The 14,460-nt window shown below is 47.5% G+C and overlaps 1 pseudogene; it reads right to left on the bottom strand.

Moving 5' to 3' along the window:
• Window positions 1-237: 237 nt before the first annotated feature.
• On the bottom strand, window positions 238-1,705 carry LOC119433910 (legumain-like; annotated as a pseudogene).
• Window positions 1,706-14,460: the final 12,755 nt, after the last annotated feature.

Here is a 14,460-nt window from a genome sequence, read left to right as displayed (position 1 = left end):
GCGCGCGCGGGTAAGGCGAAGAGCGCATGAAGCTTTAAATTTTTTGTTTTCAATCGCGAAAATGAGAAGCGCTTTCCTGGAGGGAAAACGCTCCGATGCGCGCACCCGGCGTCGAGGCCTCTTTGTCTCGAAGTTTTACTTGCATTTGTACAATTGTTTGTAACACGCGCGCACACGTGAACACATAAACACACACGGATACGCGTGCACACACGGACGCACACGCACATGTGGCAATGAAGAGCAATTGCAAAAAAGCATTTATTGCCATCTTTTGTTGCGCCTTTTCAGTACCAAATTCAGAAGAAAGTAACGTTAAAACAAATGCGTTTCTAAGTTTTAGCGCAGGCTTGTATTTACACGATATCTATAATGGTCGGGTGGTTGCACGCCAAGTCCATTGCTTCGAAGATCTCCGAAAGTTTGTATGCCGACTCACACATGTTCACCAAGACGCGCAGGTGCTCGAGTGCGTATGGGTTCTTCGAGAGATTGAAGCACCGGTCATTGAAGTGCCGTACCGCCTGCTCGTAACAGGCAAAATTGGTTAGCCGCCGCTTCAATGTCAGCACCGATTCCGCGCTATCGTCGTTCCCTCGAGCGAGGAACGAGGCAATCTCGGCGACTTTCTCCTTCAGGAAGGACCTGTTCCGAATAGCTTGCCGCAGCTTGTGCTTCAGGGACCGCTTTGTTTGGGCATCGTGGGCCTTTGCGAGCTTCTTTCTCAGAATAGCTATTGGGACGTCGCGGCTGGAGACGGCGTCAAATGGTACCTTTGGTAGAACGATTGGCTTCGCGTCCTTTTCACCCTGGAATTCACCGACCGGAAGCTTTCCGATGCTCATGTCACCGTACTCCATGACATGGCTGGTGTTGGTTTCTTCCTTCACTATCTCGAACTGATCGATGAGTGTCTCCTTGAGCAGGTCTTCCTTGTCCGAGTCTTCCATCCAATTGACGCTGTATAGGTCGCCCAAATAGGTGTGCCTCTGGTCGTCATAGTAGCAAGCGTAAGAAGACTCGTCAGGATTGGCTGCGGTAGTGGCGTACACGTTCACGTTGTCCGGGAGCAGGCCGTCAAACATGGAGCCCGATTCACAGGCCTCGATATAGATCGCCATCTTCGCGAACTTGTTTCGTTGGTACATACTTTTGATGACCTTCATGAATGATCGGGCGCGCAGCTGGTCGTTTGGGAACGCGATGAGACCAGGAGCTCCGTGGTCCGCGAAGTTGACAAATATGTGGTCGTTTGGACCGCTGGCTATAACTTTCCCGCTACCGCCTTTCACCTTCTTTCCTTGCAGGATGTTCAGAAAATTTTGTGGGTGACGAGGTCTCCAGTGTAGTCCTTGGGGACACCCTGGTAAACATCCTTTCCGCTTGGGATGATTGATGATGACGCCAGGTGTCGGGTTTTCCGTGGCATTGGCGATATCATCGTACATCATGACCACGATGCGCTCGTCAGGAATGCCGTGGTTGTGGAGCACGTGGTAGGCGTGGCAAATGTCGGCTTGGTGCCGGTAGTTGTCATAACCATTAGAACCAGCCACGAGAAGAGCCCAGAGCTTTGGTTGACTATTCGCGACATGATTCGTAGACTTTTCGGGTGCAGCAGCAACCGCCGATGCCACCGCGACTAACGCCAGGAAAAGACAGCGCGACAGAGGCATGACTGCTGCGTGTGATCGCGTACCATTTCTCAGAACCTTTTTAAATAGATGAGACGGCTTGTGACATGCCATATCTGCCCAACAGACGGAGGTACGCCCACACGATAGGGCACGTGCCCGTGAGAACTTGCACGCTTTCATAGGAATCGGCATTGCTCAAGTGTTGTGAAATCATCGCGTCAATAGGCAGCAGATACCGGCCATAAAAATAGCCTATACTTCAGGTATGTTTATATTTCGGCGCTGTAGCGAGCCGTTATCAAGTAGCTTTGTGGAGTACTTATTGCTGTGGTGGTTGTGGACGTTGGACGAACGGAAATGCGTCGCTTTCTTCAGATTTGTTTACTTGGTAACGGAGCTAAGGTACGGTAGGTTTCGCCCATTCCAAGTTTGCATCCGAGACAAAAAAGACCACACTTCAAATGTGATGTCTCGACGGCTGAGAGTGCCATGGTCGGCCTTGCAAAACTCCCAGTTATAAATGTGATGCTTTATACTTCATACCTATTTTGCGATTTTGTGCTTATTGTGACGCAGTCGTGTACGCTAAACACACCTCGAGTTTTTTTTCCCGTTAGATACCTCCAAAGTGTGTGAATCCTCCCTGTAATGCTACCCGCCGTGGTTGCTCAGTGACTATGGTGTTGGGCTGCTGAGCACGAGGTCGCGGGATCGAATCCCGGCCACGGCGGCCGCATTTCGATGGGGGCGAAATGCGAAAACACCCGTGTACTTAGATTTAGGTGCACGTTAAAGAACCCCAGGTGGTCTAAATTTCCGGAGTCCTCCACTACGGCGTGCCTCATAATCAGAACTGGTTTTGGCACGTAAAACCCCATAATTTAATTTTTAATTTTTTTCCCTGTAATGCTATAATGAAATGCATCAGCAATGGTGGTATCAAACCTCTGTCTTCCAGCACAGAAAACCAATTCTGAAATCATTAAGCCGCGATCACGCACACGCTTCCGCCGTGCCAAAGTCGCTTTTTGAAATCTGTCGCGCATGCGTGTTGTGCCATGGCTTCTCGAATTGTCCGTCGCGCGCAGCTATAGTATACTTTGAGAAGCTCTCTTACAGGGCACTGCATGCCTTCGGAATCGGCTCACATTTTTTGTCAGAAGAATACTTACAAAGTGTGTAGGGTTCGTCATTGATGATGCACCATCAAAGCTGTTCTTACCGCAAGAGGGCGCTTGAAACGTAAGAAAATACTGGTGACGCCGCCGCCTTGAAGTTCCTGCACCAGCTCACCGTTACTTCATGGATTTTGACGGCGTCTCCTCAGGCTTAGGTGAATTCTTATCGCTAAACGGGAGCTGCATTGTATTCTAAAAATGACACAGACTCAACTTAGCAAGTCTCAACAGCTTTTACTGAGGTTAAAGTACCTAGATTTCCTGCTCTCTTTTAAGTAGCGACCTCCACTCGTCCGTCGCCATTATCTTCCTAGACAGCATGCGACCGTCAACGGCCGCTGCTATCTACGCTGCTTGCAGCAGCGTGCAAGTGATTACGCGGGAACAGCGTTAGGAAGAACGTTGGGAGCTGCCGGAATGAGCGTCGCCCAATGAGATTCGTCGGCGGTGCTTCAAAGCTTGTGGCTGCTTAAAGAAAGCAAAAAAAAAAATCTAGGGACTTTAACTGAGCTATAGCAGCACAAGTTCGATAACATACTTTCAAATACGTGACGTAACACTGACGTACACTCCTGAAGTTTCGGTGTGGAAGTGAAAAAAAAAAGAACTTTTACCTTCATTTTCTGCTCAAATAGTCAACTTGTTACCGTAAAATTACCAAAAATATAGTTATGAAACGAAATTTTAAACGTCCAACCTGTCTTAGTGTTTCAGTCCAATGTTCTTAGCGCTAATCATCTAGGGCTGCCTGTAGATACCGGGACAAAAAAAAAAGAACTAAATAACTGTCAGCCTTTCCACATGCGGTGGAGATGGAAGACCAGCGAAGCTGTACTATGGTAGGAATTATGCATTTACAATTATAACTATTAAGATGCGATGGTGTAATTGGTTATTTGAACTATTAAAGAATGAGAAATATATATGATCTGGTGGTTTTCATTTATTTAGTTACCACAGGGACCATGGTCTTATGGTCGATACGGTACAACGCCATAGGGTGTACGGCAAAGGTTGGCAAGTTCTTCATAAACACGTCACCAACGCCGTGCGCGTTCGGTGCGAACGCGGGCACAACGCTGCCGCCGTCGATAACAGTTCTGCGCGTTACTGGTGCTACTACATGTCCAAGTTTTTAGACGGCTCCTCAGAATTTCGAGAATGACGGCTGATAAACAAAACATAAGCATGCCTTTTATGTTAAATCTTCTCAGACTGAAATATTAAAAGTGCGAAACAAAAAATGCTCGACCGAATGAGTTTTTTTTTTTTCTACACGCGGACACGACCATCGGAGACTGAGCCCTTAACAGCTTCGCTGTTAAAAATAACGAAGACCGAGTCACGCGTCGTTAACACTGTTGGAGATATTTGGACGTAGAGCTGGTTCCGCTAAAGCCCCTATATAAAAAAGTAGCGTCACGCTTTGAAGAATGCCGCCGCCTCCTCGCACACCCTGTCCGAGGCCGACGCCGCGTTGGTATTGGCCTAATGACATCACGTGGACCGCCGAGCCGCCGGACGCTGGCTGCGTTTGTTTACGATCACGCTCCGTCGCCATTTTCGCTTGATAAGCGTCTACCGACTGGCGAGGAGCGCACGTTGGTACCGTTGCTCTTCCTTGTTGTTTAAGTTTGAGAATGCGTTAAACTAAGTTTTGTGGCAAGTGCGACGTCGCTTCAAGGCATTTTCCATAACCATGGCTTGCTGCGCCTTTGGATGCCAAATACTTCTAGCAAAGGCAAGCGACTCTTCTCGATACCGTCCGGTAAGCGCGACGGGGTTAAGAAGAAAGACGTGGATTCATCGAATTGGCAGGAAGAACTTCAGGCCAACACTCTCCACACGACTATGCGAGGTAATTTGCGAGTACGTGTACTTTGGTGTATTTGGACGTGTAGTCGGCGCGCTTAATCGTTTTGTACGCCTACAGGCTTGCATTCGCGGGCACGCGAGGCTGCGTGCGAGAACGTCATTCCGAAACTTGATTCCGGAACTTTTTTTTTTAAGATTCTGCCCAGTCCTTTTGATAAAATTAAAGGGTCGAGTGTAAAAAGTCATCTTAGGAAAGCAACTCTTTATCGTAGTTGTCGTTACTTAATAGCCCTCTTTACAGCGAACAGCTTTGTTTGCCTCTTTCGTTCGTGTTTGTCGTTGGCGGTAGCGCGGTTGATAAGCGATACAAAGGCACCGATGAAAAACGTGCGTACTCTACCAAAATCGAGTTACAGGGTGCGTTCGTCGCCAAATGACAGCATCAAAGGTCTTTGAGACGTACATACATGCTAATTCGCGTGAGCTTTAAAGTGTGTGAACTTTAAGAAGCGGCGGTGGAGCACTCGCAAAGAAAACGTGCGGTAACCCGCTCGCAACCGTTCCCAAAGCATGCACCTTAATGCAACTCTGTTCGCGACAAGTATGTCACTTCGTGAACGGACGAGCTAACGTGACAAGTCACAAACCTGGAAAAATAATTTACTGAACGTAAGCTCACTATGCTCTAGTTTGAGACTGAGTGAAGCGCTGTTACCGCCTTCCCGCTTCGCGAGCGAATGCTAAAAAAGCGATTTCATTTTCTATGTACGCAGAGTCCCGACTGGATGACCGACCGCGCAAAATTCTGTCGAGTATGAGGCACTAGAAACATAATAGGACCAGCGCCCACCCCGAGCCTTGGCGCGTGCTTATAAGATTGGCAAGCACGCATGTAGGCAGCTTTGTAGCTTGTAATGCCCCATCGAACCTTCAGAGCAGCGATTGTTTGTGTCCTCTATCAGCCTTTTTACGTCATCTGATACGCGTCGCGAATTCACATGGTATGGACGGTGCGGATTATTTAGGTTACCGAGGGCTTGCTGGAGGCCAAGATGTTGACATTCGATGACAAACTTATTATTTACACCAATTCACAACAATATCTTGCGACACGCGCTTGACAAATGTTACGTACCTAATTGTAGCGCACGCGATACATTCGGGGTCGTCATGGTACGGCGTTGGCGCTCGTTTAGGTACTTAAAAGAAGTTTTCAAAACAGGAATAAACGAAAACCTGCCGTCACTGAATTTATATAACCCTCCTTACAGAAATTTTATGCTGTACACGAAGTTACTCGAAGCTAGAAAGCAAACGCAAACGCTCAAACGCACCGCCTTGCTAAGCGCGCATTCACTCTGCGAAAGGTCGTCTGCTACGCTCGAGCGGTGTAGGCGGCGCCACGGTCGAGGATCGAGCGCGAAAGAGAGGAGAATCGAGGAGGAGGGAAGGTGGAGGAGGAGAGTGTCGCTACTTTTTTATATAGGGGCTTTAGGTTCCGCATGTTGTGCATTAACGCTGACAGCGCGCAGACACTTAGTGGATGCGTTAGTATACGCTGCCATTATGCGCTTTCAGCACACATGCCGTTTATCTACGTAATAACAAGCGCCATTTACCACGGCTCGTTGCCATGAAAAACATTCCTAAAAAAGGTACAGTGGTTCTTAAGAGCGTTTTGTCCTACGTGCTCGGAAATGTGAAGGTTTCAACAGGAGGGAGTTGATACACCTAAACAGAATTCCGCTAGCCATGGCGCTAGCCCGTTGAAGACGCTTGAAAGCAGCCGTTATGGGAATTGTATCTGATGTGGTCATGGTAGGAATGGCGCGAGCTGCCGTCAAATCTACCATGTCAATGTTATTTTGTTTAGATTATGTATGCATGACATTGTTTTATTTTTCATAAGCTGCCTTCCAGTGGAGTTGCTTTGGGGCTAGTGATCTCATTTGTATCAGTATCTCGCAAACTGGACAACGAAAGCTCATGCCTGAGCTGAAAACGGGACAATGATTGGTACATTTGTTTAAACAAAGAAGGCGCCTTTCTTTCGCACAGACGCTACCAACGAGGGATTCATGAAATTTGGGACGTTCGCTTGACAGCGACCATATGCCACACGATAGCATATGCTCTTGAGGTGTTCGATTAGATATTCGGTGTCATTCATGTGTCCTAATAGAAATACATGCAGGCGCCTGAAGCTCAATTGATAGCTGTTGTGAATGTCGTTTGTGGGAAATTGCGCTCTACCTTGACCGTGCTTATGCGATGCTGTGCAGTTTTTTGTCCACGTGGGCACCACTGAGTGATTGACGCAAAGTTCGTTTTCGTCTCCATTGGAGACAATCATTTGGAAACACCACGGCGGCCGCATTTCGATGGGGGCTATAAATGCAGAAAAACACTCGTGTACGTAGATTTAGGTGCACCTTAAAGAACCCCAGGTGTTTCAAATTAATACGGAGCCCCCATTACGGCGTGCCTCATATTCAGATGGTGATTTTCTCACGTAAAACCCCATTATTTTTTTTTCATTCAGAAACATTCATTTGCAGACAAGCCGCGCTCCTACTACTTGGCTGTGACACATTTCACATGAAAGCCTTGTCTCATCGTGCAGTTTCATAATATGCACGAACAATACGTATCTGCGCAGACGGTAGAATTGGTTGCGCCCAGAATAGGTTGGCGTTTGTTTTGGAAAAGGTAGATTTGCATTTAGGAGAAATGTCTATTGTGAAGCCGTCGAGCTAAGACATTTTCCGTAATAAATTTCCATGCAATAAAGAACCACTTATCGTCGTGTTTTCTGTTTATCCAAACGCCCTGGTAGGCGCTACCTTCTTCCTTACACATATGCTTCTTGTGGAAAAATACTAATAATAAAAATAAAATTATGATAATTATAATCTGGTCTCTAACCCACAGAAATTTTAGTCTGTTGTCACAAGTACTAAAAAGATTGCCCTGCAGTTAATTCAGTCTGACGTGCCTGTTTTGACTCTCGAGTGCTGTGATACCTTGAATGAAACCTTCTCCTGATTCTTTCAGTATCCGCTTGCAACAGCTGCTCCACTTTTATCACACGCAAGTTTTCCGCCTATGGATTCCATATTTTTTGACGGGGTGGGCGTTGACAAACTTATCAGCGAGACTTTAGACCAGTCCTTAGAGCTTTCTGCCCTGCCCAAAGACTGGAAGGTGGGAAAGGTGGTTCGCGTGCATCAATAAGGTGACATCCATTCCCAAATAATTACCGATCAATTTCATTAACATGCATTCCAAGGAAAACGTTAGCGCATATATAATTTACTCACATCTTATTAATTTTCTCGAGACCAACGCTTTCTTTAGCAACGCACATCATGGCTTTAGAAAATTATTTACCTGTGAAACGCAGCTCCTTTCTTTCATGAACGACTTGTTTAATAATGCAGATGAAAAATTTGACTGTGTATTTGTAGACTTCTCGCGAGCTTTCGATTCTGTTTCTCATGATTTACTGATTTTAAACTTTCCCTTCTTAATAGTGACCACAAGGTATTTGAATGACCAAAGGGTTTCCTCTTTAACAGGACCAGTATGTAACCATTACCGAATTTACGCCAGACCTTGCACCGTAACATGTGGTGTACCACAAGGATCGGTACTTGGCCCCCTGCTTTTTCACATCTACGTTAATGACCTTCCTAGCTATATCTCTAATTCAACCATTAGGCTGTTAGCACGACTGTCTCATCTATCGCAAAAAACTAACCTTAGTGATTCCGGTAAGCTACAGGATGACCTGGATAGTGTATCCAACTGGTGCAACAACTGGCTAATGCAGCTCAGCACAACCAAATGCAGAAGTATACGCGTCTCCTCTAGCTCTAGCCCTTCTGATATATTCCCATATTCTATTAATGGTACTGCTCTGTGGGTTGTAAACTCCTGTAAGTATCTTCACCTGTATATCACTAACAACCTTTCATGGAAAATGCATGTTGGATATGCCACTAACATGCTCATCGAACCTTAGGCTATTTGACACAAACCTTTCCAGCAGCACCCACCTCACTAAAGCTTACTCTACACGAAACATTCGTCCGTGCAAAATTAGAATATGCTCGTGCCATATGAGACCCTGCTCATACCAATCTCGCCATTTTCCTTGAAAGCATTCAGAAACGCGCCGGCCGTCTTATTATCTCAGATTATTCATGTCATTCAAGCGTCGCGTCCATGAAAAGAACTCTAGACTGCCTGACCTTTCGTTACGTGGCAAGTATATACTCTCGTCTCTGTCGTTTTCATAGAAGATATTACCTTGACACAAACTGAAGTGCCTTATTACCGAACTAATTTGTACCATTCTTCCTTTTTCGCCAAGAACCGCAAATGAATGCAACCTCGTTCCCGCCTCCACAGTCTCAATTTATGACGCCACTAACTTTAATATCGCCGTTCCAAATGCCTTTTCACCACTCGTTTCTGTTGTGCCTACTAGGCCTTAAAAGTGTGTATAATAAATAAACAAATAAATAAATAATAGTTAATGTGCCCGATGACTTTAGCATGACATGCGCTGCTCGCGTTCACGTGTTTGTCCGAATCATTGACTGTGTTTATATAATTCGGCAATGATCCAGCGATATCAATACTTGCAGACATATAACGCACGCAACACTTAATTTGCGTTGCGTGCGTTGCGAGTTTTTTCGTCGTTATTTAGTCTATAGTGTACTTACTTTCACCTGTACCATAATTACTATTGCCGTATGGGTGCAGACCCCGTCTATCCCCGTTATCACATCTTCATCTTTTCGTTTTACCAAAGTTTAATCCGCAATTACCAGTTTTCACATTCCACGGGGCTACACAGCAAATACAAAGAGCCCGCACGCAGTATTAAAAAAAAAAGTTGACACCAGCACTGAAAAACAGGAAGTGCAGCCTCCCGAATGTTTAATGATAACACGCGAGCGGTGATGACCGATCTTTCACATGCATTGCTGATTGACGTGCATTGCAGTGATATTACGGCGCACGTGCGATGTTAGGAGAGAAAAATAGAAAGTGCGTCGCAGATGGCACATATAGTCAAGTGCGGGTACTGCTTTACACTTAATTTATTTCTTCATATTATTATTATTTTCTTAACAGGACAACGCAGAAAAATCTAGCAGCGTGAGTGTCCTCCTGGTAATATTTCGGGGCGGGTAGACATCTTCCTGGTGGTAATGTTTAGTTTTGTCGTGTAATAAATGAAACAGCGCGCCAGCAAAGCAGAAAAGAAAAAAAAGAAGAAAAAAGCAAAAAATGCGAAGCAGCGGGGAGATGGTTAGCTTGAGCGGGAGATGGTTTCGCGGAAGCGGCCCGAGCGCTCATGGCAGCGCTACACAGGAGAGAGAATGAGGCGCGCGCGCTCCGTCATTTTCATACCGCGGAACTACTGTGGCGCCCCCAGCGGAGTATGCAGCTGTCGCACCACCTGTCGAGCGCGCCGCTTCGGATTCCTAGAGGAGAGAACGGGGGGGGGGGGGAGCGTAGGAGAGGAGAGAGGGGGAGGGGACGCGCATGCGCTGTGGGGGTGTGGCACGCGGGCCAGCAGACAGAGCCCCCGGCATTAATTGCTTCGCATTTAAAAACAAGGAGCAAATTGTCCACTTAATACCGTCGCATGACTTGGAGTTCTGTGATTACACTTTCAGTCGTGGAGCGCTATATGTCTGCTTTCGGCATGGCAGTGCCGATTTTCGCTTTCATATCTTCCCCCGCCGCCGGCGACGCTAATCAGCTGGACAGTCGCTGTGTTTAACGCTTTCGTATGAGGCCCACGCACAATGGCTGCGTTTCCTGCCCATAGAACCGTGCGCTCGAGAGCATTGATCGAGCTTTAAATGCCATTACCGCGGCATGTCAAGAGTCTTTCTCATCAGTGCCTTTAGCATTAAATAGGTTCAGAAGATCTCTGCCTTTGTTTGCCTTTATCGGGCGTAGTCACTCTTTTTGAGAGCGAATGTATTGTTTGAGCATCGATTTTCTTAGAATAATTACAGGCGAAATGCAAAAACGCCCGTCTGCTTGCGTTGTAGTGCACGTTTAAGAACCCCAGGTGTTCGAAATTAAACCGGAGCCCTACACTACGGCGTGCATCATAATCAGAAGTGGTTTTGGCACGTAAAACCCTAGAAAGAAGACGTACAATAATTACAAGAGGGACCTCTGGCGTTGCGATATCGTTCAGCCACCATGGCAATGATAGGATTTGTCTGATCTGCTTGCTTGGGGCTTCAGACGGTCTTGTGGCTTCGTTTATTACCCATTATCTGCCTTCATTAGGCTAACTTTTCAAAGAAATCCTTTTTTAATGCAGAAAATAATGACTTTGCGAACACGCATAATCGCTGCTAACTGCAGCAGTTCCACTTGCCCATATGCGTCCGTGGCACAATGGTTTCGATATCGGAACATTCCGATATTCGGAAACCGCAGCATTCGATATTCGAATGCTGCGGCGTACGACTTTCGTTTCTTGCTCTCCGTGAGTCATCTTGCCAGGGTCGGGAGAGTGACCTTCGTGCTGATCCCCGCTTCCACGAAGGGTGGCGGTTGTGGTCCCTTCCTGAGCTTCTTTGTCGTCACGTCCCAGCCGGTGTCGGGCCACGTGGCCAGTTAGGCGGCCGCTGATGAAGGGGGTAGCATCGGGGGAAAACACCAAAACGATGCGCACTGCCGATTTGGGACGCTTGTTTGCCCGTCACCGTCGGTGTCGGGCACTGTCGCCGTCTGGGCGACGCCGATGAAAGGGCATGTCTCGGTGGAGACAACCAAAGAATGGTCCCGGCCGATTCGGGACGCAACAGCAGACACAACAAATGCCCGGAAAACATTTTCCGTATACAACACACAACAGTCTGCGAGCTCAATGGTATGTCTACGATATCAAGTCAAATGCTAATTATCGTTTGTGCACAGAATAAAACTGAAGTTAGCCTTTATAATGGGCTAATTAGACCTGAAGTCTAAATACTCGGAAGATGTGGCGCTGCGTGATTCGATAGAAAAAAGTTGTCGCAGTTTCACCTGGAAGCCGAAGCATCAATTGCGATAGCAAATTTGTAGAGAGCTATACGGAGTAATGATAGTAGCTTTATCAGCTGTATAAACTTGGACATGCAGCAGCACCGGCAACACGCAGAACTGTTGTCGACGCCGTCGGCGTTTTGCCCGCGTTCGCACAAAATGCGTGCGGCGTTGGTGACTGTTGCCGGAGCCTCCGATATAAAAAAGTTGTCGCAGTTTCACCTGAAAGGCGAAGCATCAATTGCGATAGCAAATTTGTAGAGAGCTATACGGAGTAATGATAGTAGCTTTATCAGCTGTATAAACTTGGACATGCAGCAGCACCGGCAACACGCAGAACTGTTGTCGACGCCGTCGGCGTTTTGCCCGCGTTCGCACAAAATGCGTGCGGCGTTGGTGACTGTTGCCGGAGCCTCTGATATAAATAGGCACTTGGTGCCGCAGCTAAACGTCGCCTCCCTTCCCTCGTCCTCCCCCCTCGGCCTTTCGCGCGTCGGAAGAAGGCGCGTTTGCTCTACATATATGGTGATTGTAAAGGAGGAAAGAGACGCCTACTTCTGCAGCCCTTAAGGGAGCACGGCGCAGAACGCGCGTTTGTTCTCCGCCGTGCGTTCACTCCCCGTGAAAGCGCGCGTCCCTCGCGCCCTTTCACTCGTACACACAGCGTTCGGCGGCGCGCGGCGACAATTTCATCTCCATTGACGTCATACAGAACCTCACGGCGACGGCAACGGCGACGGCGACGCCGACGGCAGAAATCTGCTTTGGAGTGTCCATATAATTGCTATCGCAATAATAGGCACTTGGTGCCGCAGCTAAACGTCGCCTCCCTTCCCTCCCCCTCCCCCCCACGGCCTTTCGTGCGTCAGAAGAAGGCGCGTTTGCTCTACATATATGGTGATTGTAAAGGAGGAAAGAGACGCCTACTTCTGCAGCCCTTAAGGGAGCACGGCACAGAACGCGCGTTTGTTCTCCGCCGTGCGTTCACTCCTCATGAAAGCGCGCGTCCCTCGCGCCCTTTCACTCGCACATACAGCGTTCGGCGGCGCGCGGCGACGATTTCATCTCCATTGACGTCATACGGAACCTCACGGCGACGGCGACGGTAGAAATCTGCTTTTGAGTGTCCATATAATTGCTATCGCAATAAAAGAGCACTCAAGCCCCGCGAAACCAAGCTCGGACACAGTATTATCTGCGCCACTATCGAAAAGCACACCCGCCGTGTCGGCTCAGTGGCTATGGCATTCTGCTGCTGTGCATGAGGTCGTGGGTTCTATTCCTAGCCACAGTGACCGCATGTCGTCGAGGGCGAAGTGCAGGAACACCCGGGTACGTAGATAGTGGCGTATGTTATGAAAAAACAGGTCGTCAAAATTGATCTGGAGCCCTACACTAAACCTTCTTTCACTGCCCTGTTGCTTTGACCGTTAACCCCCTTGGATAAATCAGTTAATGTACTGGAAAACAAGAAAAGCTTTGCAAGGCGTGACAGTGTGCAGATAACTAAAGTGTGCTACCAAGTGCGTTCTTTTACAGGCGAACCTTAATTATTTGTAGAGCTGCTCTTTAAGCTAAGGAAAAGGAGGTCTTTGGCATAGAGAACTGTTGATAACAATGTGTCACTTATGCCTTGCGGTACTTCAGACAAGTTATGATAAATGTCGCCGGATACAATAGGGTACAATAAAGGAAGTCTGGTAAATGCCGGCCTGTTCTATTGGTGGTTTGAGTACCTGGCGATGCCACACTGCAGCACGTCATGCACAACGCACACTTAAAATCAGTCGTTCACTCAGTCGCACGGTAATGAGCGATGCACCGGATAAGCACCTACTCACGAGCTTCATCTGGACCACAAAAAAGCACTAGTCGTATTCATAAATGCGAGGGACAGTGACAGGAGAAATCCGATATTTCTCCGTCCGCTCGCTTGTCGAGGGCGCTTCATGAACTACTGTGAAGAGCGGCCCGAAGAGGCGTGTGTTGCAGCGTAGGTTGCAACCACACTGAGGCAACCCCTCCACTCTATGACTTGTTATCATTCGGCGAATCGCGGATCCAGGGAAAGAAGAGGCCACCGCAGCAGCTTGTCCGCCCTAACTCTATTGGCTAAAATAACTTATGGAGAATAATTATGCAGATTGAACGCACTGCTTGGGAATCTATAGGAAGCGAAGCTTTCATGAAGCTGTTAATTATATATATATATATATATATATATATATATATATATATATATATATATATATATACTGTTACTGTTTTGGTGATTAGCGCCATCTGTGTGATGAGGGAACACTTGCGGCAGAAGAAAAAACAATGTCGCACCATATCCCTTAAAAAAGAAAGTGGCGTCGCGTTAGTTGTCAAAGGCGCAAAATTTATTGCCGTGGCCTGCAGGGTAGTATTTTCAATTGTCGCACAACTCGACACGATGTCTGTTTCGAGCTTTTAGCGCGCAAGGCGAAGCAGTGAAACGCCAGCCATATGGGTGTTGCAATCGCACCCATGCAGGGATCATTGTTTCTTGGTGGGCCGAAGAAAGGCTTTCGGTGTTGAGTGCTCATCGGATGGTCGGACGCCAAGCCCGTGGGCCAGTGCAGATGCACGAAGGCATCTGTACTGACATAAGTGAGAAAATTGGGCAGATCCCACGCATTGCGGGAATCGACGTAATGCGCAGCATTTTCGCGGGCAGCTGGTCATGCAGCATTGTTTGGGGTTACGCAAAGCGTTACCTGGTTGGCCAACGTGTT

Source organism: Dermacentor silvarum, chromosome 11, assembly GCF_013339745.2.
Source record: "Dermacentor silvarum isolate Dsil-2018 chromosome 11, BIME_Dsil_1.4, whole genome shotgun sequence".
Lineage (NCBI taxonomy): Eukaryota > Metazoa > Arthropoda > Arachnida > Ixodida > Ixodidae > Dermacentor > Dermacentor silvarum.
Note: the sequence above shows the minus strand (reverse complement) of the source record. Positions and strands in the feature narration are given on the sequence as shown.